Raw genomic sequence first — 25,964 nt, forward strand, 5'->3', positions numbered from 1 at the left:
TCGCTTGGTCGTCACTTTGATCACTCCAAGAAGCCGCGCAAACATGAATGCTGCCGCTCCGCACCGCTCAGCTTGTAACGCATGGCGGCCCAGTGTTTTGCACAGAGCCGAGGACTGGAAGAGATGAAGCACCTCTACGCGTTTGCGACCGCTCGCGAGACGCTGGGAAAAGCGCGCGGCGGGCTATGTTAATGCAGAGCTCGGTCGACGCCGCGCTCCTGACCTCGGGAGTCAGCAAAAGTGTGAATACAGAAAGTATAAAAGTGTAGAAAGAGGGCGTCGCTGTCCAACCCAACCAATATTTCTCGAGGTCTCTTTCCTTTTAGTTTCCCTTTGCCGTGTACCCCGAAACCTTGCACGTACAGCGGAATGCGATTGAAGTGCACGCTTGTTCAGTCAGAAGCACTCCCTCTGCATACTGCAGCCTGGCCTTGTCCAGACGCCCTCCAGCTTTCCGACAGACAGATGCGCACGTTTCATTTAAGCTATTAAAATAATTCAAGACCATGTGTGCAGAGCTGGACGTATTGAAATTAACTGGATAGCGAAATTGCGTATCACACGCGCTCCACGCTCTTCCAGCCTTCCACGGTGTTTGCGTGCGCTCTTCTCACACGTCCCTCCTGCGTCTGACACATTAGTTTTCAGCTCAGATTTGTCGCAATAAGTCTGCTCTTCCTCTTTTTGGTTCTTAGTTCGATCACAGCTCTAACTTCACCCCCTGTGATACAATAATTGGAGGGGAAACTTAATCTCGGCCTTAAGTGCATGACGCTATAGCGTTCAACGGTTGATTCCCTTGTATGTGGAATTGTACGTCATTCTCTACTTCACGTTCATAGATTCCTGGGAGTCCTGTTTCCACTCCTTCCGCAATTGTTCAGCGGTTAAGCGATGCGCCACTGCGCTGCGATGGCAGGTGCTGCCACCGGTGGGGCTTGTGCGACACACGTTGCTCTTTCCGAGCAGCCTCTCGCGACCAGTCAGTAATTTATCTGCCACGGTGGGCAGTTCGCTCACAATTCGGTGCGCACGTTGTGATGACGCCCCAAGGTCATGTGACCTATGTGGCCCACCAAGGCTGCTTCTTCGGGAATTTTTTCGCTCCGGACGCTGACGACGACGACGCCGACAACGACGGCAACCCAGATATTCTGCAAACGGGAGCCTTAACGCTCTCGCGTTAAAACGTTTAGCTTGGCTTTATTCAATTTCTTCATTTCCTTTTTTTTTCAATCTTCACTCTCTTCTCGGGCCTGGTGGCATCTCGGCGCCCGCGATGGCGAGATAATTCCTCTTGCGTTTTAGCGAAACTCGAATCTTTTTTCTCAAGCGTTCATCCGCATGCTCTGAGTAATTTGACCTGTTAGCTTTGCTTACCACCAGCGTTCTCTCACACCAGTGCAGCCTCGTAGTCTTCTCTTGCTAATTTCTTTTCTCTCCAGGTGGTATTGTTCACAATACTGACATTCTATCGTTTCATTGGTAGTCTGTAAAGCGGGACTGCACTGGCGTGCTTTACGAGCGCAGTAAATTTCTATACTAATATCACTCACGACGAGTCCTGAGCTACTTCACTTCGCCATCGCCTCTTCGCTATAGATGCTAATTCCAGGGTCATAAAACGCTTAGCTGTAGTTAGTCCTGCCAGAGAAAAGAAAAAAAATGGTCTCCAATAGTTTTCTTTCGTATACTTTTTTTTTTACCAAGTTTTCGACGCGTGCCCTCAACCGCTTTCGACCGTAAGATACGCGAAGAAGCACGCAGTGATAAACTACTAACCTGTTTAACCTCAGGACGAAGGCTTCACTTTCGCGCTCTATTTCGATGTTCCGCTTTAAACCCCCGCCTAATCTGACACGATGCGGCCACTAGGGAAAACGGGACGCCTTCCAGGATACAGTGTTCACAGATTTGGGGGAAACGAATCGCAGCGAAGGAAACAAGCCGCCGCGATCGAAGCACAGCGCGCGTCTTGAACAGCAGAAGGAAAATGGCTCGGAAGCCGGAAATGGAACGACAGACGTCTGCAGCTCGACTTTCAGGCGGACCACCGATAGCGTCGATGTGGCGCTCATCCGTGCGAGCAAATTGCCATTGACGGGACGTCCTGCCGTGTACGACAGGGAGGTTTCACATTTCTGGGGGAGGCAGAAAAACGAAGTTAAAAGAAGGGAAGGGGGAGGGGGGGGGGGGGGGGCGAAGCCACCGCCATACGCGACGCCGCTCGCAGGGGAAGCTGACACGGCTCGCGACATCCGCGTTTCGGGGACGGCGGCGCCGGCCGAGGTCGGAGTCAGGTGGCGTGTACGAAAATGAACGATCAAATCATGCTATCAAGTTCCTTCCCCACTGCCGTTGACGAAATGGTCCGAGCCGTCACTGCGCGAAGCGAGGCCCCGGCCAAAATTGCTTCGCCTAAGTAGCGGCTCGCGGCACACGCTGCGACGTCGTGTCGTTCGCGCGATCCATTTATTTATTTATCTATTTATTTCGTGCGTGGCAGCGGGCCCAGTACTGCCTTCCGCATATGCCTGACCTCTCATTCACTGGTTTTCCTCTATTACGTGAAAGGGGTGGTGGTGCATACAGCGGGACATAACCAAGTTGGAATGGTATTCCGGTTTAATTCGTGTTTGGTGCACGTTTTTGTTTTTTACCGCGTTTGTTCCTTAATGTTGTATTGTGCACTGACCGGTTCTGTTGCGGAAGGAACACAAAGTCCTCTTTAATGTAAACCTTTGCTGCTGGTACAAAATACCGCCTTTTGAGGGGATACTTATTTTAAGGCACAGTGAAACTAAATAGCAGTGTCGCCAAGGGCAACTATAAGGACATTCAGAAGGAGCAGGTGTTAATCCGCAGCTGCTGCAGAAAGTGTTTAAAAAGTAATTCGAAGAGTAAATTAAAATTATTTATATGCGCGTAGTAGCGAAGAGCAGGAACGAAACTTCCTTCGCTGAAGCGAGCTCCTGCAGGTCATCTGCAACTGATGTGCGGGTTTATTGGTTCACTTAATTCAGGCACTTGCATGCACACCAGGAAGAAGCGACCTCTATATAGAACTGACAAAGCGAAGAACAAGTAAAGAGTACTTTTCTGGATCCACGTATAAAGCATGATAATTTAAATGTCCGTCATTACGTGATTGCCTATATAGAATGAACAGTATACGAACCTATGTAGCTCGCTGTGCATATGCCACACTCCTTTTTGTATGAAGGCGGTTTCCACGTAAAAAGCCAAAAAGGAGTACCGCGCATCAATGTAACCAAAAACAGAAGACAATTAGGATGTCATCAAACATGCATGAAATGCAGTAGACGCGACTGTGATAACTTTAACTACAACTCTCGAAGCAAATAAGCCATGCATGTAGCGAAACTAGGCATGGCGCGATGTCGTAGCGACCCCATGAAAGAACGCCGACGACAGTTCTATATAATGTCAATAATTACTCGTAGAAACTATTGTTCAGAGCGTACGCATACTCAAGAAACGATCAAGATGATATGCAAGAGATTATTACGTCCCTCGCTGATGTCAGCATGAGTCCAAATACTATTGGCTTGTCGAGTTTTGTGTATGCGTGTGCGTTTTATAAAGGAATTGAAGTTCTCGGGCACGGGTGAAAATCCTAACAGCGTCTTAAACAACTTATCTTCCGAAATAAAGGCATAATCAAAGTTCACATTAGTATCCCCTTAAACGAGCTTCCGTGGCTGAGTGTTTGTTTCCCTCCGAAATATTTTCTCAGTGTAATGTGGCAAAACGTTCGGATGGCTTGCGAGCAGATTTCAGCTTTTAATAACTTTCACAGAGAAGCCATGCTTGGCAGCCAGGAATGCGCGTACGATTGCACCATGCGTTGGTACATTTCCAGGACAACGAACCAGTTGCCGCAGCGGATTCGTACACGTCTCGTGACTAAACAACTACCTTATTTTCTGCACGCGGAATTGGGAGCGATAGCGGCATTTTGAGTCGACAGTTTAACTTTCAAAACCAGCGAGATAGCACCAAAACATGTGCCTGCGTACGGCTCAACGTCCGCTCCACTAACTGGAGCTTTGGAACCGGAGTTACATCTGCTCGTGAACGAACGCACCCGTGTGCTCATGGTTAGCTACAGGTCTAAGAACAGCGCTCTCAGGTCGTCAACCTCTCGAGCACGGCACTAGAACGCCAGAAGGAAAAAACGGGGCTTCCACTTACGCTGCTGTATAGAAAAGAACTCACGACCGAAAAAAAAGACACGATACGCCATGTTCTTGCCCGGGTTGCGGCTCTTTTTTCACGAGTCTCTTCTGCGCTCATTAGCAACTGAGGAGCCCAGCATCCCGGGCCCTGTGCCCTTCTCTAGCAACCCCACTCATCCTCGAAGGACTTCTTCAGCTCTTGCAAGGGGGCGACATGAATCCGCCCCGCTCTTCGTGCCTTCCTTCGCGGCGCAGTTCGGGTGTCCACTCAGAGAGATACAGTTACAGCGCCGTTCCTTCCCCTGCTCCTCGCGGTAACGGCCTTGCGGCGAGCTTAGCCGGGTGAACACAGTGCCCAAAGTGTGAGACAAAAGACCACTAAATGACGGCCAGAAAATGAGAAATTTGCTGCATTCTCAGCAGGATTCTTCATATAGGGTTAGTTTGGCTATTCGCAGCTCAAGCGCATTTCATGCGGTAGGTTGTCTCCCAAGTGTTGACAAGCATAGCTACAAAACTGCTGCTCTAGCAACACTGGCTCAATCCCATGCCGCGAAAATTTTATGCGACAACGTCTTCATATATGATATTATATATACTGTACACTAATTTCTAGATTAATAATTTACGTCAAGTGTGCCACTCAGTAAAATAAGATTGCTTTTGATGTAAAATGCGAGTTGAATCAAAGAAAACACTCCGATGAGTAATATAAAACCAAAAACAATGACGCGTATAAATATATACATTTTTTTTCAGGTGAGACTGCGGACCGTTTGCTTAGCACAAAATTATATCATTCAGGTGCATTATGTTTTTGAATGATGAACAGTCGTTTCAGCGTTTCACTATCATCGAGCGCGAAACGATGCGGAACGGCTGTGCTTTGCTTGCCTCAGACACTTGCCTCGAAACAAATATCCAAGTCCTTCTTCTAAACCACAGGCTGCTAGAGTCGAATAGGTAACCGCTCTCAGGTACAGCGAGATTTCATTTTTGCGCGAAAATTTTCCCAATGTTCAAACCATAATCGCGAGCCCCTTTCATTTCAGTTTGCGCTAAAATTATGAACTGCACCCAAATAAAAGTAAATGTATAACGCTGCATCTACTTTATATTTTACTACCTTTACAAAATTTTAGGACGCGTGATCAAATACTGGCCCCATGGCAGCCGTATTTCGGTAGAGGTGAAATGTATAAATGCCGGTGTGCTGCACGATGTCAGTGCAGAGTAAAGAAACCTACATGTTCGAAATTAATGCGGAGTCTACCACTGCGGCGTCTCTAAGAGCCCATGCGCCACTTTGAGACATTAACCACCCCCTCCCCAACAACCCAAAACGCTAAGCGAAGCGAAGATAACGTCCCTGATACCGGGATTTTCTGCATACGCAGGCCTTAGTTTTTTTTTTTTTGAAACGTTTTTATTGCTCCTTTCATTTAGCAGCTCATTGTTTGCATGCACCCCTATATATCGTAACACAGGATGAAAAAACTCCGGAAATGGTTGCTTTGATTTTACACACAGGGTGGAGTAGCCAGTCATTCGCAGCAAGTTTTATATTTAATTTTTTTTGCTCCTTTCTGTGAGCACATTTTTTGAGACGAAACCCTTGCAAACATTGAACACGGATCGAAGCCCACTTGCGTTGAAATTATCAGATTCCATAAATGAGCGATGTTGTTTTTGAGTCTTTAATGAAGCGTATGGCTGAATGCATTGCGGGTACAAAAGCAAAATGCCCTCCGTGTTAGCGGTAGTGAGGCGTCTGAGAATTATGGTAAATGAAAGCAAAAAAAAAACAGAGTTTGTATTTCAAGAAAGCACGAGCGCAGCACTCCGCCGCGCCTTGGAATCAACGAGCCACAGCAACAAATTTTGAATGTGTTGAGGCACACGCCCTGCCATCCCCCGGACGACTGTGTTGCGCAGGGCTATAGGAATGCGATGCGGCTGATGCCAGCTTCGGTGCTTCGTCCCTGCGTCTGAGCGGCGAGCTTTTCGGCGGGCCAAAGCGCGAGGAACGGGACGTAATGGGGCTTTCATATATGTTTAATAGCAGCCCGGAAAGAAACCGACCAGAAGTGCACACGGCCATTTCTTTCTGTCGCTGCTGCTGCTGTTCCTTCTGCGCGTTATGGGGGAGGCATTCACCTTTGCAGTGTGGCCTTATTTTCTTTTTGTTATTATTTAACTAAGTCAGCATGCGCTCTCTATTCATGAGCGTGGACCAGTCTTTTTAGAAGGAGAATAAAAAATAACATTTGGATGGTGTGCTTTGCTCCGACGTTTCGAACAGAGAAGTCTGAAAGTAAGCTGCTCTTTTTATCGGCGCGTTTTCGGTAATCCCTCTTCCTCCGGGGGAAAAAGTGTGTGTTGGGAGGAAAGGGGGAAGGGAGGCTCACATTTGTCTGAAAAGGGCATGGCCATCCAGAAATCGTCCACGTTACGGCGTGCGAGCAAATGTCTCTCCCGAATATCCGCTTTGCCAAATGAGCTTTGAGAAAATGGACAGGGTGGAGGGAGTTTTGTTCGGGAAAAACTTTGCCTTCCACACAATTGCTACAAAAGAAACTGCCGTCGCTTCTCAGGTCGAAAGTTGGCGAATGAAAGTAGAAAGCTTGTCCTGATGTGGGACTGAAAGACAAAACGAGGGCCTAGCGAGGCCGGCCGCCGAGCCAACTTAGCGAACCAGAATGGCTCGGAGACGAGAGACGGGAACCCGAAATAATTGACTCGAAGCATTCGAACCTTAGAAGCAGCAATTTGTCACATGTGCTCTCGGAGGACTGAATAGTCGAAGGAAGTTAATAAAGATGAAAATCGCTTGTAGGAGGTGGCTGCGAAGGAAACACGTCTTGATTTACCGATTGCGAATTTCTCAGTTGAAGATAATTTTGTTTTGATATGCGGCTTGTATCCCGGCCACGGCAAAAAGGTACAATGCTTGAAATGTTTTGAACCATCGATAAACTCCGTACCGTGGAACCTAGCACCACCTTACGAAGCGAAATTTCTACAGTCAAAACTAGTGGCAGTTCCGAATACCAGATTTGAATCAACACCAACATTTAGTGTTTGAGCTACCAATATCGCTAGCCGGCTCCTTTCTTGGTTACGTTGATACCATTACGCGGATTCCTCCGTTTATAAGCTAAATCCACTGGGAAGTACCTTCCTAGTAGATACGCGAAAAGTAATGATTTAGAAAAAAAAAGCATTACCACCCAAGAATCGCGTATAATGTTCGTGTTCGCACCAGGACGTAATTTCAACGCGCACAGCCTGAAATAAGATAAACCCGGCACAAAGTATCAGCGACAGAGGACAGTGCGTGAAAGAGAGTGCGCGTAACATTTCGCCAAGCCTCCCGCAATGATAGCATATGGAGGTGGGACGGCATTCCCTACCACGAGGGGAGGAAATGCAGGCGCCCCCACGGGGAGAAGGGCCTAGACGCCGGCGACCCCTACGCTTGGCACCCTTCCAATAACGCTGTCGCAAAGCGCCGACACGGTCTGCCAGCCTTCGCCGGCCCGCTTCGCATTGGCAGAGGATCATATACCTGCAGGTATTACGGGGCCAGCGCGTTCTGATAAGCCGGCTCCACGCGACGCAGCTCAAGGTGCAGAGATGCAATCGGTTCGCTTTTCGCGCAGCCAGCACAGACGTTTCGCGAAATGATGTTTTCGAGCACCAGGTGCGTTTTTATACGCTTCTCTCTTGAATACTGAGTTTGGATCATTGAGAAAGACGGCGCAAGCGAATGAAGATTCTTCCTTTTTTTTAACATTACAGCGCTTGCAACGCGGACGTCAAAAAAAAAAAAACGAAAAGAATCAGATGGTTTGACGCTGCCGCTTTCCAGGAAGCCCCGTTATCGCGGCAATTTCTGCAATGCATAAAGACTCGGCGCGAAAATTGTCGCGGGGGAAGCGAGGTCGAGGCCCGTTCGGCGCCCGCCGTGGTGAGCGCCATGGCAACGCCGCCACGACGCATGCCGCTGGGCACGCGATTTTCAAATCAGGCGCCGCTCGCTTTGCAGCCTGCCTTAATCGCGCACACTTGCGCCCTCCTATCCGCACGCGCCTTGAGGCACCTACAATAAAAACATTTCCATAAACCGACGTACCGAGTGCGTTTTAGTGACGCGAGACTTGGACAATTATTCTTCAATGAATTCATTAATTTATTACCCGGTGCATGAGTAGTAAAATGTGCTTTGCAACAATTTGGCGCTTCCATCCGAGTCAAGAGAGTCGCTCTGTTTTTGTCGCATTTCAACGCAGGGCACTTATCAGTGCGTGCAAACGAATGGGCCTTATCCACTGCTGAGGCTGAACCAAAAACCACAGTGCGTGTTGAGCAGCCGCGAGGGCCGAATACCTCCCATGCGTTCCCCTGCACCAGTGAGACCTTTTCGGGTACACTACGGAATTCTGCGGTCACTTCTGCGTTCACTGCACTTATTCGTGCGCTGCCTTTATGAACCACTTACACCCCACGAGCATTGGAAGGGGACTCTTATTGTTGACGTCTCTCACCTTGACTCGTCATAACGAGGCCACGGGGTCTAATGTTGGTACCCGAGGCAAAACCGGCACACACATAGACGCAGTCATGTGATTACGCATCACTGCGCCACACTTGGGTGTCAAAAACTTGTGCTTAGTTTTTTAGCAGAGTTCGCGAAATGTTTTAGTGCGCAAGCACTATTACGATGGGTCAACCCCGAGCAAGATCTTGAGATGCTTGTAAGCTCGCGGTGTTTGTATGATTGCGTTGTGTGTGGGTTTGTCCAAAGTGAAAGTAATAAATAAAATCAAATTAATGTCCATGCCTGGAAGTCGAACACGCGGCGGCGCGACAGCTGTAGGCTATCGCCGAAGCCGAACACGCCTCGTGTTAAACTGGAAAACACAATCGCGCTGTGCATTGCGCATCGTCGTCTTCGTCCCCTAATACTACTATGAAACTAATATCCGCGCTTTGAGCTATGTGGCGGTAGAGATTGACGTGCGCTGCATGCGTTGGAGTGGGCAACGTTGCGGCAGAAACACGGCACTATAGAGCAATACGCATTGGCGTTGACTACACTGCTGCAGAAACGCGGCACTGGAGTATAGGCCGCCGGAGTACATACATTAGGTGAATTGGCATTGGCGATGAAAAAGTTGAAGACGTGCATAACTGGCTCCCTGTATCAGTGGGAACCTCAATCGCGCTTTCAGGTACGTGACGATGGGGTCCACCTGCGAAAAACTGTTTTTGCACAATATTTCGTGCTTAGCAATGCCAAACCGCCCGCATTTTTTGTAGCGAGAGCTACACTGCGCTACCAGCCGAGCATTTCGCGGTGCATGGGAGAGGAAAGTTGGGCGCATGCGCCGTTACCATGGCAACCGGAGAGGAGCAAGGTGCGGCGTGCGCTTCGCCGTTCCCGCGCCAGCGCGCCCGCTCCACCGTCGGAGCCGCCCGTGACGTCACGCAGATGAGCAGTTATGCGCATGCGCCGATACCATGGTAACCAGAGAGACCTCACAGGTGCGCCGCGTTCTTCGTCGCCGCCTCGTCGCACGCCGCTCTATCACCCGAACCGCGCATCGCATGCGAAGCATTGCGTATAAAAGGCAGAGATGTAACGGGCGTCTGTATCACAACGTTTGACTTGCATGCAGAGAAGGAGAGTCCAGCGGCTTTTTAATGGCAGTACAGACAAGAGAAGATTAACTCTTCCGACGCTGATGTTGTCGCCTGACAGTTGGCTTGAACCAAATAAGAACGCTGGAGTCTGTGTGTACTTGAAACAAGGTATCATCGCAGCCAGACATCTCCCTTCGATCGCGGTGATTCTTGTTGAATCCTGTTGAATGGTGAAGCCTGTTGTGTTCATCTTCTCGAGAGCGGCATTATCATCCTAGGAGTCTAAGTTGCACCGGGAACATCTGCCAAGCAGACAACTGATGGGGTTGCCACGTGTATACCTGCCTACGGCACGGTTTCACAGTTGTGTGTGACTTTGGGTAATTTCAAAAAGAAACAGGACTCTCTTAGACAGTGTATGAAAGAAACATTTGACTTTAATTTAGCTTCGAACCCTTACATCCAGACACAATGGGGAACTACTATAGACCTTGTTTACCAAAGAGACTCTACCAAATCGAAATACTGTATGGACAGAATTGAGACCGCTGCATGCTATTTCACAGATCATCAGGCAGTCTTCGTCTCTGTCAAGCAAAATGAATATAAGAGGTGTACACCCAACGTCTCTCATTGCTAAACATACAGTGACCACAACAAGCTCCGCCGGGCAACGTACCTCTCGCTACGTATATCCTGGCATAGCCGAGCTAAGCCGCTGCCATTTTTTTTACAGGAGAAGCAATTTCATAACAGCAACTGACATCGCACATCGCACAGCAAACGCTAAGGCGCCAGTGTGCTGTGCGATGTCAGTGCACGTTAAAGATCCCCAGGTGGTCGAAATTATTCCGGAGCCCTCCACTACGGATCTATTCGTTCCTATCTTCTTTCACTCCCTCCTTTATTCCTTCCCTTACGGCGCGGTTCAGGTGTCCAACGATACATGAGACAGATACTGCGCCATTTTCCATTCCACCAAAAACCAATTATTAGCCCAATTCGCACGAGAGAAACTTGTACAGGCGAAGTTGTAAATAAATTAGGCTACACTTCATCAACGTTGCCTGCCTGCTGATGTGCTTATCACGATAAGTGTGCTCAGGCGAGGGTGACAGTTTTTTATTACTTTGATTTATCGGAGCCAAAACAGCATCCTCCATTACCCCAAACGGGCAAAATATAGTCATGTTACCATCGAAATCATCAAACGAGGAAACAAAACATTGGCCAGTAAACGTGGTCCTCCCAACACTCATAACGAAGCGATTCACGTTCACGTCATTCGGGTGGTCTGAATGGGTTCAGTGTGTCTTCAGCGGCATCGGGGCAGCAATAAATATGACCAATGGCCATACTAAAGCTGCTACGAGTTTCTGTACCACCTTGTCGCTTAGCTCTTCCTCCCTGTGACGCCACCGATGTATGGGAGAGTTTGGCATGCCCGTATACCACTGAAATTCGCATCATCTAAACTGTCTGCCGCAGATTGAACAAGCAAAACCTAACGGGTAGCGTCGAATTGACGATCCATCGCCCGAGTGGCACCATGCACTGTGGTTCTCCTGCGCCTGGCGGCATTGGCTTCGCGGGTTCCTGACTGTGGCGCCGTTGTCTTCTCTTCTCGCCATCGCCAACTTGCATGTCGGAATCGTCTCGACACTGACGTTTCCGCTCCACTTCACGGCCGCTCAGCTGCGAAATTTCATGTATCTGTCACCTGCGCTCATTTACGGCGACGTTCGCAATGTTCTTCCGGGTTCCTCTTCCGGCGACTCATTTCCTCTGCCCAGTAGCTAACGACTGCGTGACGGCACGCTCACGCGCCATGTTTACCGCTGCCTTGGGACGTCAGAGTGAAACAGGCCCACCTTCCCCTATACAGCTTGTGCTGTAATTAGACACTTTTAGTTGGCCGTACGCAGTGGGCTCGTGTACGCAGAGACTCTGCGGGTAATGAATGCGCATGCGCATAACACTACGTATCTCACCGCGTCTTGCGTGCGCGAGCTACGGGTACGTTACGGGATGCGTTGACAAGATGGCGGCCCACTGCTCGCCAACTTCCGAATGAATACATGTCGCCGCTGCACTCTTCGCCTCGATAGCTCGCTCTTAATGGAGCGGTTCGCTTTTATTTCTTAAACCCTCGCACACACGCAGGGTTATAAGCGACAACTCATCATCATCACCCCCACCAGCCTGACTACGTCCACTGCAGGACAAAAAGCTCCCATGTCACTCCTGGAAGCGAAATTCTAGATGTCCATGTACTGCGCGATGTCAGTGCACGGTAGAAAACCCCAGGAGTGGTCGAAATTTCCGGAGCTTTTCACTACGGCGTCTCTCATAGCCTGAGTTTCTTTGACCGTTAAACCCACTAAATCAAAAACCATAAACCATGTCTCTCCAATCAACACTGCCCTTTTCCAGCTATGGCCACCGTATCCGCGGAAACTTCTTAATCTCATCCGCCCACCTAACTTTCTGCCGCCCCCTGTTAGCTCGCCTTCTCTTGGAATCCAATTCGTTACCCTTAAGGACCAGCGGCTATCTTGCTTTCGCTTTACATGCCCTGCCCAAGCCCATTTTTTACTCTTCATTTCGACCAGGATATCATTACCACGCGTTTGTTCTCTCACCCACTTTACCCGCTTCCGGTCTCTTAACGTTACACCTATCATTTTTCTTGCCACAGCTGGCTGCGTTGTCCTTAACTTAAGCTTAACCCCTTTCGTTAGCTTCCATACTTCTGCTTCGTACGCGAGTACCGGTAAGATACAGCTGCTGTATACTTTTCCCTTGAGGGATATTCGCAGACAACAAAGCGATAACTAGCCTCTATTTTTCAGATAATTTGGCGATTTTCAAGCTCTTCTCCAGCAGTTGTTTAGGCTTTAGTCAGTTATTATGTTTTCTTTTATTTACATAGTTTCTTTTCTTGGAACAAAAACAGGCTCACAATGCAACCCCCCCCCCCCCCCCCCTTCGCCCTCCTGCTTGTTATCAATAATTACGGATAAAAATTTCTTAAACCCAGCATTCATGTATTTTGACGTCTTGTCATTAGATGGCGACACTGTTGCCACGTGCACCTGAGGGAAGCTACGGTACGGCAAACTATTGCTGGCCCCAGGAATATTCAACAGCATGACTCAACAAGTCATCAAGTCAAAAACTGAGTCACAGGTGACTGGATGGCACCCAATATGTGGCCTATCAGAGACCGTTCCCAAGAGCGAACTTTTAAGAATTTGGCCCCCGTTTAGCCGCCGCCAACTGTGCCTTCCCCGGGCAGTACTGCCGCTATTGCGAGCCCACCCCAGAGAACAATTAAGGAAGTAATTACTCATTACCGTTCTCGTGAGCGCAGCCATCCGGCTGCAGAGGAAAGCTACGCAGCTTTTACAGAATCCTCGCACTTAAAGAGCGAAGATTCAAGAAGCCTGTCCAGCTCTCTTTTTTAGCCGTAAGGCTGCACTGAGGTGGACGCTAATGAGTGATTACTCCCTTAATTTAAATCTGCTCTACATTAGGGGATTCCCCTAAATGCAGTAGACTGTCACGGTAAAGTGCGTTTTCAAAGTACATCTGAATTAAATAGAATGAACGCTATTTATTTGAACGCTTTTTATTGAGTATTCAGTCCCGCTGAGTTTGTCGCGTTAGGCTCAGTTTAGGTCGAGAGCGAAAAAAAAAACTACGAAGCGTATATAAATCAAGGCGCCATCGTCGAGCACGAAAATTAATAATAATTAAAACCAAGGCGTACCGGAAAACTTATTTGCGGGCCTTACGCGTATTACGTATATAAGAGAGAAAAAAACTTCGTCACGGTAACATTTGAAAACCCCCGCATCAAGGACCGTTCGCTGGGAAAAGTGGTATTCTTCATAAAGGCATTTCAGGCAAGCATAACTTCGTTTGAAGAAGAGCTTCGTAATCGGAAACAACGGTCCAACGAAACTTCGTGTTTTCGTAGTAAACACGCTGTCTGCACCAGGTGTTTTTGCCTGCAGCATGTTGCCTGGGAAATATTTGCGCATATACCTAGCTCCAGGGCAAATTGAGCAGGACGCAACAATTCCGCTTTCGTGCACGAGTTGAATTTAGTTCAAAACCACTCTTATTAGACCTCTACACCAGGTGGCTTCACTTTGTAGCCTCGTGAAGTGGTTCATTTTGCTCCACCACCAACGAAAGAGCTCTGTATTGAAATTGTGGGCGCAGCGGACGCGACGCGCAGTTATTCACCAATTTCAATCTGAGGTTGATATCGAGCAGCGAACGCTGCCGAACAGCTCGCCAGCGCCAAGATGATGACAAGGTACCTCATACTTGGTTCCAAGTCCCAGCCTCTGCTAGACTTTGCAAACATTCGATAAGAGAAAAGAAAGGAACGGTCAACGGTAGATCTTCATCATAACGACCGCAGGACTCTAAAAACGTTAGGTCTACCCGAATCCTAAGTGCAGCAATCGCCGTTCTTTAGATAGGGCGCTTTAAGTTAAGAAAAAAATTCAGGCTGCGTAGTCTCTGCGATCAGGTAATCCTGATTAATGGCTTTTGGGTTATCGGAATTCGCTTGGGCCTGTGAAAGAAACAGAACAATGCGTGACACAACATAAATTCTTGCTGGCACTCAGCCAGGTTTTGCCAGTTGAAACTATCAGAATCACATTAGCGTGCTTAGGAATATCCCAGCTAGGAAAAAAAAAGAAAACATGCACATACCTACATAAGCAAACCTGCAACGGACGCGTTTTCAGATACCGAAATAAGAATGTGGGTCACATGTTTTAAACCCATTAGCAGGGTGTGTACTTGTGAGAGGTAGACAACTGGGTTCATTCTATAGTAACAGGAATTCCAATATGGAATCCAGGCCTTTCCGATTGTCAAGGGGAGACGCGCCATTTCTAGACCGCGTGCATGGCGGCGGCAATCGACGAAAGAGTGTGCGCACGCCTGTGACATCCCCTGAGCGCAGCTTTCAGGTCGTCAGAAGCGTTTCCGATGGGAGCGGCTTCACTCCTGCAACGATGCCTTTGAAAATATTAGGAGTCGGCTTTTCGCTGACATCCCGACCAAATGGTGTTTTAGCCCACAGAAGCTGAATAACAGAAGAAAGATAAACGGGCACTGAAGTGAGGTTGGAAAAACGCCGTTTGTCCCTGAGTGCTACGCGCACATTAATGGACGAGAGATGAAGCAGACTAAAAGCTCCGGAAACTCGCGCTGCCGGGAGTAATTATTCATAAAGTCGGAGCTTCCTCTTTCTGCTCAGCCTTATAATGTGTGTATTTTTGTGAACGAGAGAGGGGAAGAAATGCCAATGTATGTTGAAGGGTAGCCAAAAGAGGGCATTGCAATTTATCAGGCAGAAAACCGTGACGTCGTTTAATTTTTCACGGCGGAAAGTATGAAAGCATCTAGTTCACTGTTCCTCCTTGCGCGTTCGTGCAGCGCGTGTACATGTTTGCGTAAGGATATTTAATTCAAATAAGTCTCTGAAAATGAACAAAAATGTTCGTAGCAAACAAAAAATATCATATATAGAACCCGAGGGCTCGTGCAAAGCCTCTATTTCCGGTATGAATTTTTCAGCAGCGATACGGCACATGCCTTGCATCTAATAACTCGCACGCCAAACAACTTGTTTCAATGTCACTAAGCAAGGGATGCTTGCTACTGGCAACCGTCATTATGGGCGAGTGTGCTTGACACTAGGACCAGCCTCTGTCGTTACATGCCCGCAGGCAGTGTGTTATTCCTACTTCATAAAAATACACACAAAGAAACGGGTGCGCTGCTTTCGAAGCGCACGGGAATTTCGAAATAGTGGGCCATTCCTTTCATGAAAGCTTCTGTCTCTTTAAAACAGTGAAGTCTTTGCGAACCAACAAAGCGCAAAATATTTTCTATGCGACAGTCGAATGGCACTGGTGAAGACATTTACGCGCACACCGGCCGCATAGGCCATCCGTCCTGTGCTTGCCAGTCAGGTACACACGACCCAAATCTTCGTCAACAGCGCGCCAAGAGCTGTATACTGCCGGGCGAATGAGCTTCCGATTGCTTCTGCCCCAGGCACAGCGGCCCGGTTGCACCGCGCACTGCGATTCAACAACGTCTGTCGGCTCCGTGTAGCCGACTTCGCATTCCGCCCGGTCGTCAGCGCTTCATGTCAGGGCGCTCAGACTGGCATGCGTTCTTTTTTTTTTGCTCACTCGCTCTAGTTCATTCTACGTTCGGAGAACAACAGAGCTCAACTCGCACAAGTCGGGTGCTGAGTGCATTAGCATATTCAATTAGAGCAGCTGTGCGCTGCTGCTGCAGGCGGCGGGACATTAGCCGAGCGCTGCTTGGCCGGCGCGCCGCTGATTCCGTCCCGGGCATTTCCATCTAGCCGGCTTTCTCGACTCCCGCTTCTCTAAGCGGTATCACGCCGGGGTATTACAGAAACGTTTTGCGGGTGTGCTTTTTGCTCGAACGCTCTCTGGCCTAAAGCACAATAGGATTCAACGCAATAAAGGCGTTGGCCAGATGTCATTCGTCTACCTACAAAGCAAGCGTGCACACTGCTGTTCCTGCCGCGCCGGAGACATAATATCTGCGCCGCGAAAATACGTAGCCCACCATCATACACATTTATCTTCGCATTCCTTAATCTACTTTTTATGGGAGAGAACAGAAAGCGTATGCAGTGCAAATGATGGCCAAAGTGACGGAGAAACTGGGCGCGTGCACGCACGCACCCACGCTAACGCATACACGCGCACTCACGAAATAGAGACGCGAAATATTTATTGCGTCTCTTATTTTCTTTCTTTGCACCATAAATTTGCTATGCGCCTCGCAGAGACAAGGTTAATATGCTGCGTTATAGTTCATATTTATAAGTTTCAGACGTGAAAGGGATTTGGCAAGCGGTCAGAAATTCTTTCACGCAATAAAACTTTCGTCACTGCAACGAAATATTATGAGCACCTCATTGCATGTAGAAAATGCTTACTTTAGTTCTCCTCGTTTATTTTCGCCTAGTAGTTTCTGCAAAAGTGATTTTGGTTTGAAGGTTCGAAGGCATCTCGTAAACATTGACGATCTGCTTATTTTCTTGAAACGAATAGATAATAGACAAAGTTCATGACAGAGCTTAGTGGCTTATTCTTTTTTTTTAGACCGCAGCTTTTTATATGCTAACTTCGTGATAATAACAGAACAAATTCAACGTAGTGGAATCTTGGTACACCTATGCCAGGTTCACTAAAGCGCCGTAATAGTATGTATTTCGTCCATACCATTGCGAAAGACTACGCTATCTTTGCATGAAGCTTTTCCTGAGTTTCGTAATAGTGTATAATGCGCCGTCAATTTCACCTGTAGAGAGCGCGCTAATTGTACCGGCTTTTTGAGGCTGACGTTAGCGTTCGTGCAGTGCAATCGAAACCACGATAACTACGGTAACACAGAATAGCGAGAAAAGAGGAAGGCAAAATAGTCGCTCTCAGCCTTCACCTACATTGCGAAGCAGAGGTGAACAGTATATAACGCCGCAAAGTATGCTGCTGAATTTAAAAATAAAAGAGCGTCTTCTACCACTCGCAGTCATAAGCAACCGCTATCGTACTAACGTCTTGTGCATGAACAATTTTAATGTGGTTTGCGGCAGTACCGTGAAAAAAAACCTAGTTGAACAGCGATGATGACGGCAGAGCTAATAGTAGCGCAGTGTACGACACTGCCTTAACACCAGGATCACGCGCATGCCACATGCAGCCTCTGTGGCTGTTCAGTGCTTTTGGGTTATCTCGATGGAAATCGAGGATTCTCGGGCCTGCGACACTAGTTGGCCAACCTGAAGGTGCGCAGTACCGTTCTCGGCTTCTGTTGCAAGACTTGACACTTAACAGCACTCGGCAGTCCAACCATCGTTCCCCACCTCGTACGCAAATAACCACCGCAAGTCTTCAAGCTTACTATTGTTTTTTTTTAATAGGACATAAAGGTTCGTTCAGGATGGGAGACGAGGAGGGGCACACTTAGTTTCCAGTCTTTACTGAGAGGAACTGAGCTCAAAATTGAATTTACTCTTACGCGTATAAAAATAGGGAGCGCTCGGAACATTTACAACATTCTAGCGTTTTCACAAGGCAAAGTGTTGCTGGAAACATACGGGATTGCATTTGACAGTAAAATAACTTGTTGATGCAAACTCACCCATGGACAGTCACGACAATGACCAAGAAGTTACGTGTTGAAAGCCTACCGCCAGCGAACACAACAATATAGCAAAATACTAATTATATTTTCTTTGCCTGTACTATCCAAGAAAACAAGTCTCCAGGGTGCGCGAATTGTTCTTGGTGCATGCGTTCCACGTCTGCCAAAGGCCACCTTATTTCAATACAACAAATTTGAAAACGACAGTCTTATTTTCACCTCCAAAAGTTTGATCTGCAGCCGCCGTATAACAACAGAGGTAATGGTTTCAGTTGCCGCTCACGCGTCCTGGAGACTTTTCTCCCCAATATTACGCGCGTCTTACCGAGCGAAACAAGTACGCTCTCGGTGGCTGTGCGCAGCGGATAAACCCTGGGCCTGCTTACTTGATTCACAATTCACAATCAGTAACAAGTCAAATTTTTATGAGTGTCTTCGGCTGCTATATGTAAAGCGCCCGTTGTGGAAACCGCAATGTGTGCTAAATATCTAAATGAAAGAAAAATAGTCTTGCTCGTTTTCAGCGAAGGTAGTTTCGCCGCACAAAGCCCCATAGTGCAGAAAAGCACGCTTTCAAGGAGTAAAACCGTCATTTTTCAGCGTTGGCTAGTATGTCACCAGGAAAAAAGTGGCGCATGCCTTCTGAAAATGAGACCTGCATTTTGCGAAGAAGTAGAAACACTTGTCACTCGACGCTCGCTACCGTGTCAACTCCATGCATTTGTGATTCTACAGAGACGAGCGTGTCATTGCAGAAACTTGTCCCAGTATGCTCGTGCGCCCCCGGCGGCTCTGTCAGCGCGCCGGGAGCCGTGTTTCGGCGGCGGTGCCAGTAAGCGGCCCAAGCAGAAGAAGCATGTCAGCGGACGGCCCATGTCAGAGCCCGCGCTCTGGCTCACGTGCCGTCGCGGGCAGAGGCGGCCGCGCAGCCTGCAGCCGGGTTGCCGAGGGCAGGCTGCGCCGGCCCTGCACGCGGCCTCGGTGGCGGCGGCGGCAGCTCACTTGTGGCGCGCGCGCACTGCCACGACAGGGGGCCGGCAGCATGTCGCCGACCACGTCGTGACACGCCTGCCGGCTGCCGTGACCGGCTTTGCTTGGAACGTCTACTCACGGCTTTCGGTGCGCTGCGTCTGTGCTCTCCTGTCGTATTTGGGCGGCATGCCTTTCTAGCCTGGCCGTCAGCTTGGTCCGACCACCATCCTCCCCCTGCGCGACCCGAGCTCTCCCCGCGCATGCGCACTACGCGGCTCTTAGGCGCTTCACGGAGCAGCACTGTTGCCGCTACCAGCGCTTCTCGGCGTCCGCGCGCGCACCGCCCCGGCCCAGGCGCCGCCGGCGCGTGCCCAGGGGGGCAAGAGGGAAGTCGCGCCGCCCCTCGCCGGGAAAAGGGGAAGGAGGAAGAGGAAGTAAAAAAGGAGGGGGCTCGTTTCGAAGGTGCCAGCTCCCTTCGCTTCGGGACGCGAAACGCACCCTGGGGTGCTTTCGGGCAGTGGGGGCAACAGTTGCGCTGCGCGGGCGCGCTTGTCCGTCCAGTGTGGGCGTTTTTCTGAAAGGGTCCTGCGTTGAGTAATTGCTCAGGCCGGGCCGTCCGCCTTCGAAGGCTGCGAAAGAGAACGGGACAATGGGGAAACTTTTCAAAACGATGGCGCGATGGGAGCCGTGTTCCTTCCCGAGTGGCGCTGCGCGCGAGCCGGTGAAAGACCAAGGAGACGCCCTCAGCGACACAAAAGAACCATCCTGCGCGCCTGCCAGTCCACTCTTTATTGCCTCTGGCCATCCGATGCTCCGCTTTTTGGGCCTCCCGCCACCACTGGACTGCCAGTAAGAGAGAGTAGAAGGCGATACTGTTAAAAGAAATACTAGAGGCACCTGCTAGCAAAACAAGAGGTCTCTGGCCAGCACCCGACGTAAATAAAAGTAATTTTTAAACAGTAAGCGCATCCGCGGAAGACGACGGGAATGGACAGGTGCAGGCGTCTCTCGCCGCAAGGTTCTGTACACTTGTTAGTCCGCGTATTTTATTTTTTTTGTTCTACAGCGCAATGAAGCAATCTTATGTCATTTTTGTGCAGCCGACATTATTATTATCGTCCTGGAGGAAACTCTTACCGCAACTTTCCATTAGTATTTCTGGTCGTTTCATGTTCGAAATACTGGCTTCATTATCTTTTTTCAGTCACCGAGCGGTGTAGGCGGCGTCTACAAAGCTTGCTGATGTTTTCAAATTCTATTATATGGATTTTTTTGTCCATGCACATTTGCTCGCCAAGAAGCTCTCCTGCTTTTCTGCACAAGGTTGGTCATTGCCGCCTGTTCTTGCCAACTGATTTACTTCTTTGTCCATCAACTCCTTTAAAAGACTCCTAGTAGGTCCACAAGGCAGAAGCTTCCCTTTTACTATCAGCGGTCACATCTAAACTTTCCCAAGAGAGTAAGTGCTTTCTGATAAAAAGTATCCCATGATATCGGCTTGAGCTGCAATTGGGAACAAGAGAGGCAAGATTTGAGAGGGATCGGACCACCTACACGTTACTTTGTGCAAGTTGGAGTTTTATAGGAGCGAGAACAGGTTGTAACCTTGCTATTCATTGCGCCAGTTGTAACGATTGCTTTTCTCTGCTTAACCAAGCACTCAACTTGAAGAAACGTCATGACCAGCGCGCACGAGAAATTTGGGAAGCCTTCATCATTCCACAGAAAAATCTAGCCTTTGTTAGCGCACTATCGCCCATCTTGTTCCCAAAGGAAATCATATTTCCTAATCCCGACTTCCTTTACACGCGCTAAGCCGCAAGTTAGCCTTTTGTTGTCACTGTTTGCAAACTTTTTGTTCGTCATTTCGTTTTTGTTGCTTTTATTTGGTTGTTTCTTTACCCCAAGTTGTTAGCATCAGAGCTCAACTGGGAACGTGCCTTCTCTTCTACATCGTATGCTGTGTCGCGCCTTTTCCAGTTGTGTCTTTTTGCTTTCAAGCTATTCGAAACCTATATTCTCGCACCTTCTCAAATAAAATCGCCCCTTGATGGTCAGCGCTCGCGTTGTCCGTCTTCCTTTTGTCAGGCCTTTCATGCTGTTTCTCAATATATTTAGTTATATTGATTTTAATGACGCCAATTAAACTGAGGCTATCATGCTCCAAACGCAAGGTTGGAGCTTTTGTTATAGGGGACGCTATTTTACTTGGAGTTTGTTTAAAACACTGGCTTCTCTGAGAAACTTAAAAGTACTTGAAAAATCAACCAGTGCTATGTCACCTAAAACCAACATGGGTTGTAATAGGGTGTATTCAATGTAGAATGTTCTAAAATATTTTTTGCGTAGTTGTTCAAGTTTTCTACATAAAATTAAAATGTGGTTTTCCGCGAGTTCATGACCACACATTTCACAAAGTGGTTTGTCTTGTTGTGTCAATAAGAAGTCGTGTATAAGGTGCGTCGGTCCAGTGCGTAGCCGACATAAAATAACTTCAGTAAAACGATCATGATGTCTACATTATATCCATTCTCCTAGAAGGTGCTTTATAGAATGGAGTTTGTTGTTTGCCTGTTCTTCCCATGCAGCCTGTAACTTATTTCTGAGTTTACTGGGCAGTGATTACAAGAAATCCCTGTGTTGTATGTTCATTTGTTTTATTTGACCAATTCGAGCTTGGGCTGCGCATGCGTCTGCTCTCTCATTACCCACAATTTCAACATGGCTAGGTTCCCAGCAGAATATAATGTTATGTTGTTGTTTGGTGATTTTAACTATGTTATCTATTTTGTTTCCTATTATGGGTTCAGCAGCCCTTCCAGAGTTCAGTGATTTGAGCACACTCAGGGAGTATGCGTAAATGATGCTATTTATTATGTTTTATTTTTCTATTTTTTCTATGGCTACAAGGACGGCATGACACTCGGCAGTAAAAAACGATGCATACTGTGGCAATTGTATCATCTTTTCATTTTTTTCTTGAATTACTACACTTCCAACATTACTTTCTTTTTTTGAGTAATTATTGTAAAATTTAGTGTAGGTGTCATATTTTTCTTGTAGTGCAAAGATTCTTGTAGTATATGCTCTTGCGGCGTTTTCTTTTTGTTTAAGTGTGTCAGTGTGAAGTCACATACTGAAGGAAGGGTGTACCATGGTGGAAAATATTCATATCATTGTGCAATATTCATCTAGTACTGCGAACGCTTCGCATTTATCTTTATAGCGCATTATTAGTTGGTTGATAAAATTTGGTTTATTGTTGAATAATATTTTAGAGAGGCCCTTGATAACAATGGGATGGCAGAGATGTTTAGGAAGCGAACGGGTTTTTAGGACGTATGCGCATGTAAATGTGACTCTCCTATTTTCTAGTGCGGGCTCATTAGCTTCAACATAACGACTATTTACCGGGGATGTTCTATATGCTCCAGTTGATAGGCGGAGACCAAGATTATGAACAGGGTCCAGTCGTTTCAAGTAGGATGCTCTTGCTGAACCATACACTATGAACCCGTAGTACAGTTTGGAGCGCCTTTTTGGAATGGGCATGCTATATCGGGCACCCACCGTTTTCGCTAGAGCACCTTTAATACATTGAGGGCTTGAAATGCCTTCTTTTTAAGGTTGTTAATGTGTGATATAAATGTGACTTTCTTGTCAAAAGTGACGCCTGAAAATTTATGTACTTGTTTAATTCGTAGCGTGGTTTGATTCAAATATAGGTTGGGACCGACCTGTAGGCCTCGTCGTGAAAACAGAACAGCTGCTGCTTTTTAAGGAGAAAACTTGAATACATTTCTCTCTGCCTAAGCAGCTAGTTTATTTAGAATTATTTGTATTAGTCTCTCGCAAGACGATATGCTCTAGGAATTGCATGCTATCTGTAGGTCATCTACATAAACCGAATACGTTATGGATTTTGGTAGTACTTTAGCTAAGGAATTAATTTTTACTACGAAGAGTGTCGTGCTTAGAATACACCCCTGAGGTACGCCTTTCTCTTGGGTGAAAGTCATGGAAAGATTTGCTCCTTAGCGGAGTCGGAATTTGTGGTTTGCCAGTAAGTCGTTCAAGCAGCTCAGCATCCTGCCGCGGATACCCAGGTCTGCTAGGTCACGGAGGACGCCGAACTTCCGCATGGTATCTTCGGCCATATCCAGGACGAAGAAGACCCCTATACAGTGCTGCTTGTAGATGAACGCCTCTCGGATGCTGTTTTCTAAGCGGAAAAGGGTGATCAGTGGTAGAGAATGCTTCTTTAAATCCGCATTGATGTACGTCTAAATGTTGCCAGGATTCAAGTACGAAAATTGGTCTACTGTTTGTTACATTTTCGAAAGATTTAGCAATGCAGCTGATGAGGGCTATTGGTCTGCAACTGCTAGGATTTTATGATGATTTTCCGGGTTTCAGAAAAGGTGCTATGACTGCTTTCTTCAACCCCTCCGGTATTTTCCTTGTTGGCTATAGTTTATTAAATAATTTCAACAATGCCTTTACGGGAGCGTCCGAGAGATGGGCAAGCATAGCGTCATGCGCATTGTCTGGACCTGGTGCTCTCTTTTTTCAGAAGATAATACCTTATTTAATTCCTGCATTGTGATGGGCTGGTGGTAGTCCTCATGCATGCCTGCTCCAAGTGGAAATTTGTTTTTCAGCTATTGCTTTGTGTTTCTGGAATGTGTTTGTGTAGTTGAATGACCTTGAGACTTCAGCAAAATGCTCGTTCAATATATTGGCCTGGTCTTCTAACGATGTTTGTGTACCGGGTGTTGTCAACAGCGGAAGTTCAAAGGGGATTTATGAACTTTTTCCCACATTTTCTTTGACGGTATTGAGCTGTTTATAGAGGTCACATATTTCTGCCAGGAGGTTTTCTCTGCATTTCTGCGCACGTACCGCGCTCTGGCCTTGATTCTCTTGAAGGTAAGTTCTCTGTAGTGGGGTACCGACAGAGAACACCCCATGCTTTGTTTTGCTGGTTTTTTTGCCAATGTACATTCTTCTGTCCCCCATACTTTGTGTTTCTTCTCTTCGTGTCCTGTTGTTTGTGGTATGGCTAGTGTTGTTGCCGATATTATGCATGCAGTAAACCTTTCATTAAGTTCATTTATGCTGAGATCTTTACAAAATTCTTTTCCAAACTGGAACTTCTTGTAAAGACTGACCAGTCGGCGAGATGGATTTTGCAGCGCCGTGTTCTTGTGGGGATGACTGGAGTAGACGATGAGAGGCTGATGATAGTAGGTTAGTGATCACTTCGAAGAGGGCCATTTAAAACATCCCATTTAAAATGTGAAAAAGAGTTGGTGATGTGAAAGCTAAATGGAGGAAGCTCATTTTTGCTGAGCTTCGGGAAAAATATATGGGTATCCCCGTATTTAAAAGACAGACATTATTTGAGAGGATAAAATCTTCCATTATTTGGTCCCTAGAGCCACAGCGTTCATGTCCCCAAAACGGGGAGTGAGCATAAATATCGCCAACTACCAGATAGGGTTCTGGCAGTTCATCGATCAGGCATTCCAAATCTTGGACTGTTAATTTGATGTGTGGGGAAAGGTGTACAGAACATATTGTTATTGTTTTGTAGGTAACAACGCTAATAGCAACTGCCTCAAGTTTTGTGTTGTTTGATTTCTTGGGCAGGGACGCCGCTTTGAATGACAATTGCGACGCCTCCCGAGAGACTATTTGCCTGCTCGCGATCACGTCGAAAAGTTTTATAATGTTTTAAGTTTTTCACATGCTGTGGACCAAGATTGGTCTCCTGAAGACACAAAGCTAGAAGCAACATTGACCCTAGAATGTGTGTTATATCACTGTAATTCCTCAGCAGTCCTCTACAGTTCCATCGAACCACAAAAGTCATGTTTTGTTTTTGGAAATGAAAGGGGATTTACCTATGTTCTGGGCCCATTATGAGGGCTCTGTCTTTTTTTCGCTCAACACAGCTGTTCCGTCGCTGCAAAGCGGGTGATTTGTGAGTTACGTCCATCACCTCGCCAGAGGTGCTGTAGGACCACGGAGAAGCCACGGTTGTGTTAGTTTCAGGCTTCCGCCGACGGGGGGAAGTAATGCGCCATGCCGACCCATGGAACGGCGCTCCTTGCTTTGGTAATGGCAGGACAGCATTCGCTGTCCCTACCTGGGCCGTGGATAGCCCTCCCATAGGCTCGGCGAAAGTGGCCTCGGCAGGTGCCGATGGTGCAGGTGATGCACCGCCCCTGCGCACCACATCAGCGAATTTAGGTTTTGCTGTGAAGGAGAATGTGTTGGTGGTGCAAATCGCCTCCTCGCTTCTTTAAATGAAATGTTTTCTTTGGTCTCTATGGTGATTACTTCCTTTTCCTTTTTCCAGGACCGAGACGCCCTGGGTACGCAGCGTGGTTTCCTTCGCAGTTTGCGTAACGTAGGGCTGCGTCACACTCGTCAGAATGGTGGTCTTTCGAAGCGCATTTCGCGCAAGTTTGGCGGCCGCGGTAAATCTGTGAGCCGTGGCCAAACATCGGACGATTGAAACATCGGACGAATGAAACATCGGACGATTGAAACATCGGCAGGGATTGGGTATGTTGTGTCTGACGTTAACTTTGAGGTATCCAACTTCGGTAGTTTCATTCAAGGTGTTGGTGTTAAATGTGGCAACATGTGTTTGATATCTATTTCTTTGTTCTCTTTGCGGATTTTGATTCTGTGGACGTCAATTACATTTTGGTCTGTGAGCCCTTTGAAGCATTTCGGCTTCTGTTAAATGAATGAAGTCACTTTCTGAGACAACGCCTCGGACTGCGTTAAGAGATCAGGGGGGGGGGGGGGGGGGGTCATGGAGAAAGAGATGTCCTCTACAGAAGCAATGCTTGAGAGTTTCGAGCACTGGATTCAGTCGCGCAGTTCAACCAGTAGGTGGCCGCTGGTCAT

This window comes from Amblyomma americanum, chromosome 1 (assembly GCF_052857255.1).
Source record: "Amblyomma americanum isolate KBUSLIRL-KWMA chromosome 1, ASM5285725v1, whole genome shotgun sequence".
Taxonomy (NCBI): domain Eukaryota; kingdom Metazoa; phylum Arthropoda; class Arachnida; order Ixodida; family Ixodidae; genus Amblyomma; species Amblyomma americanum.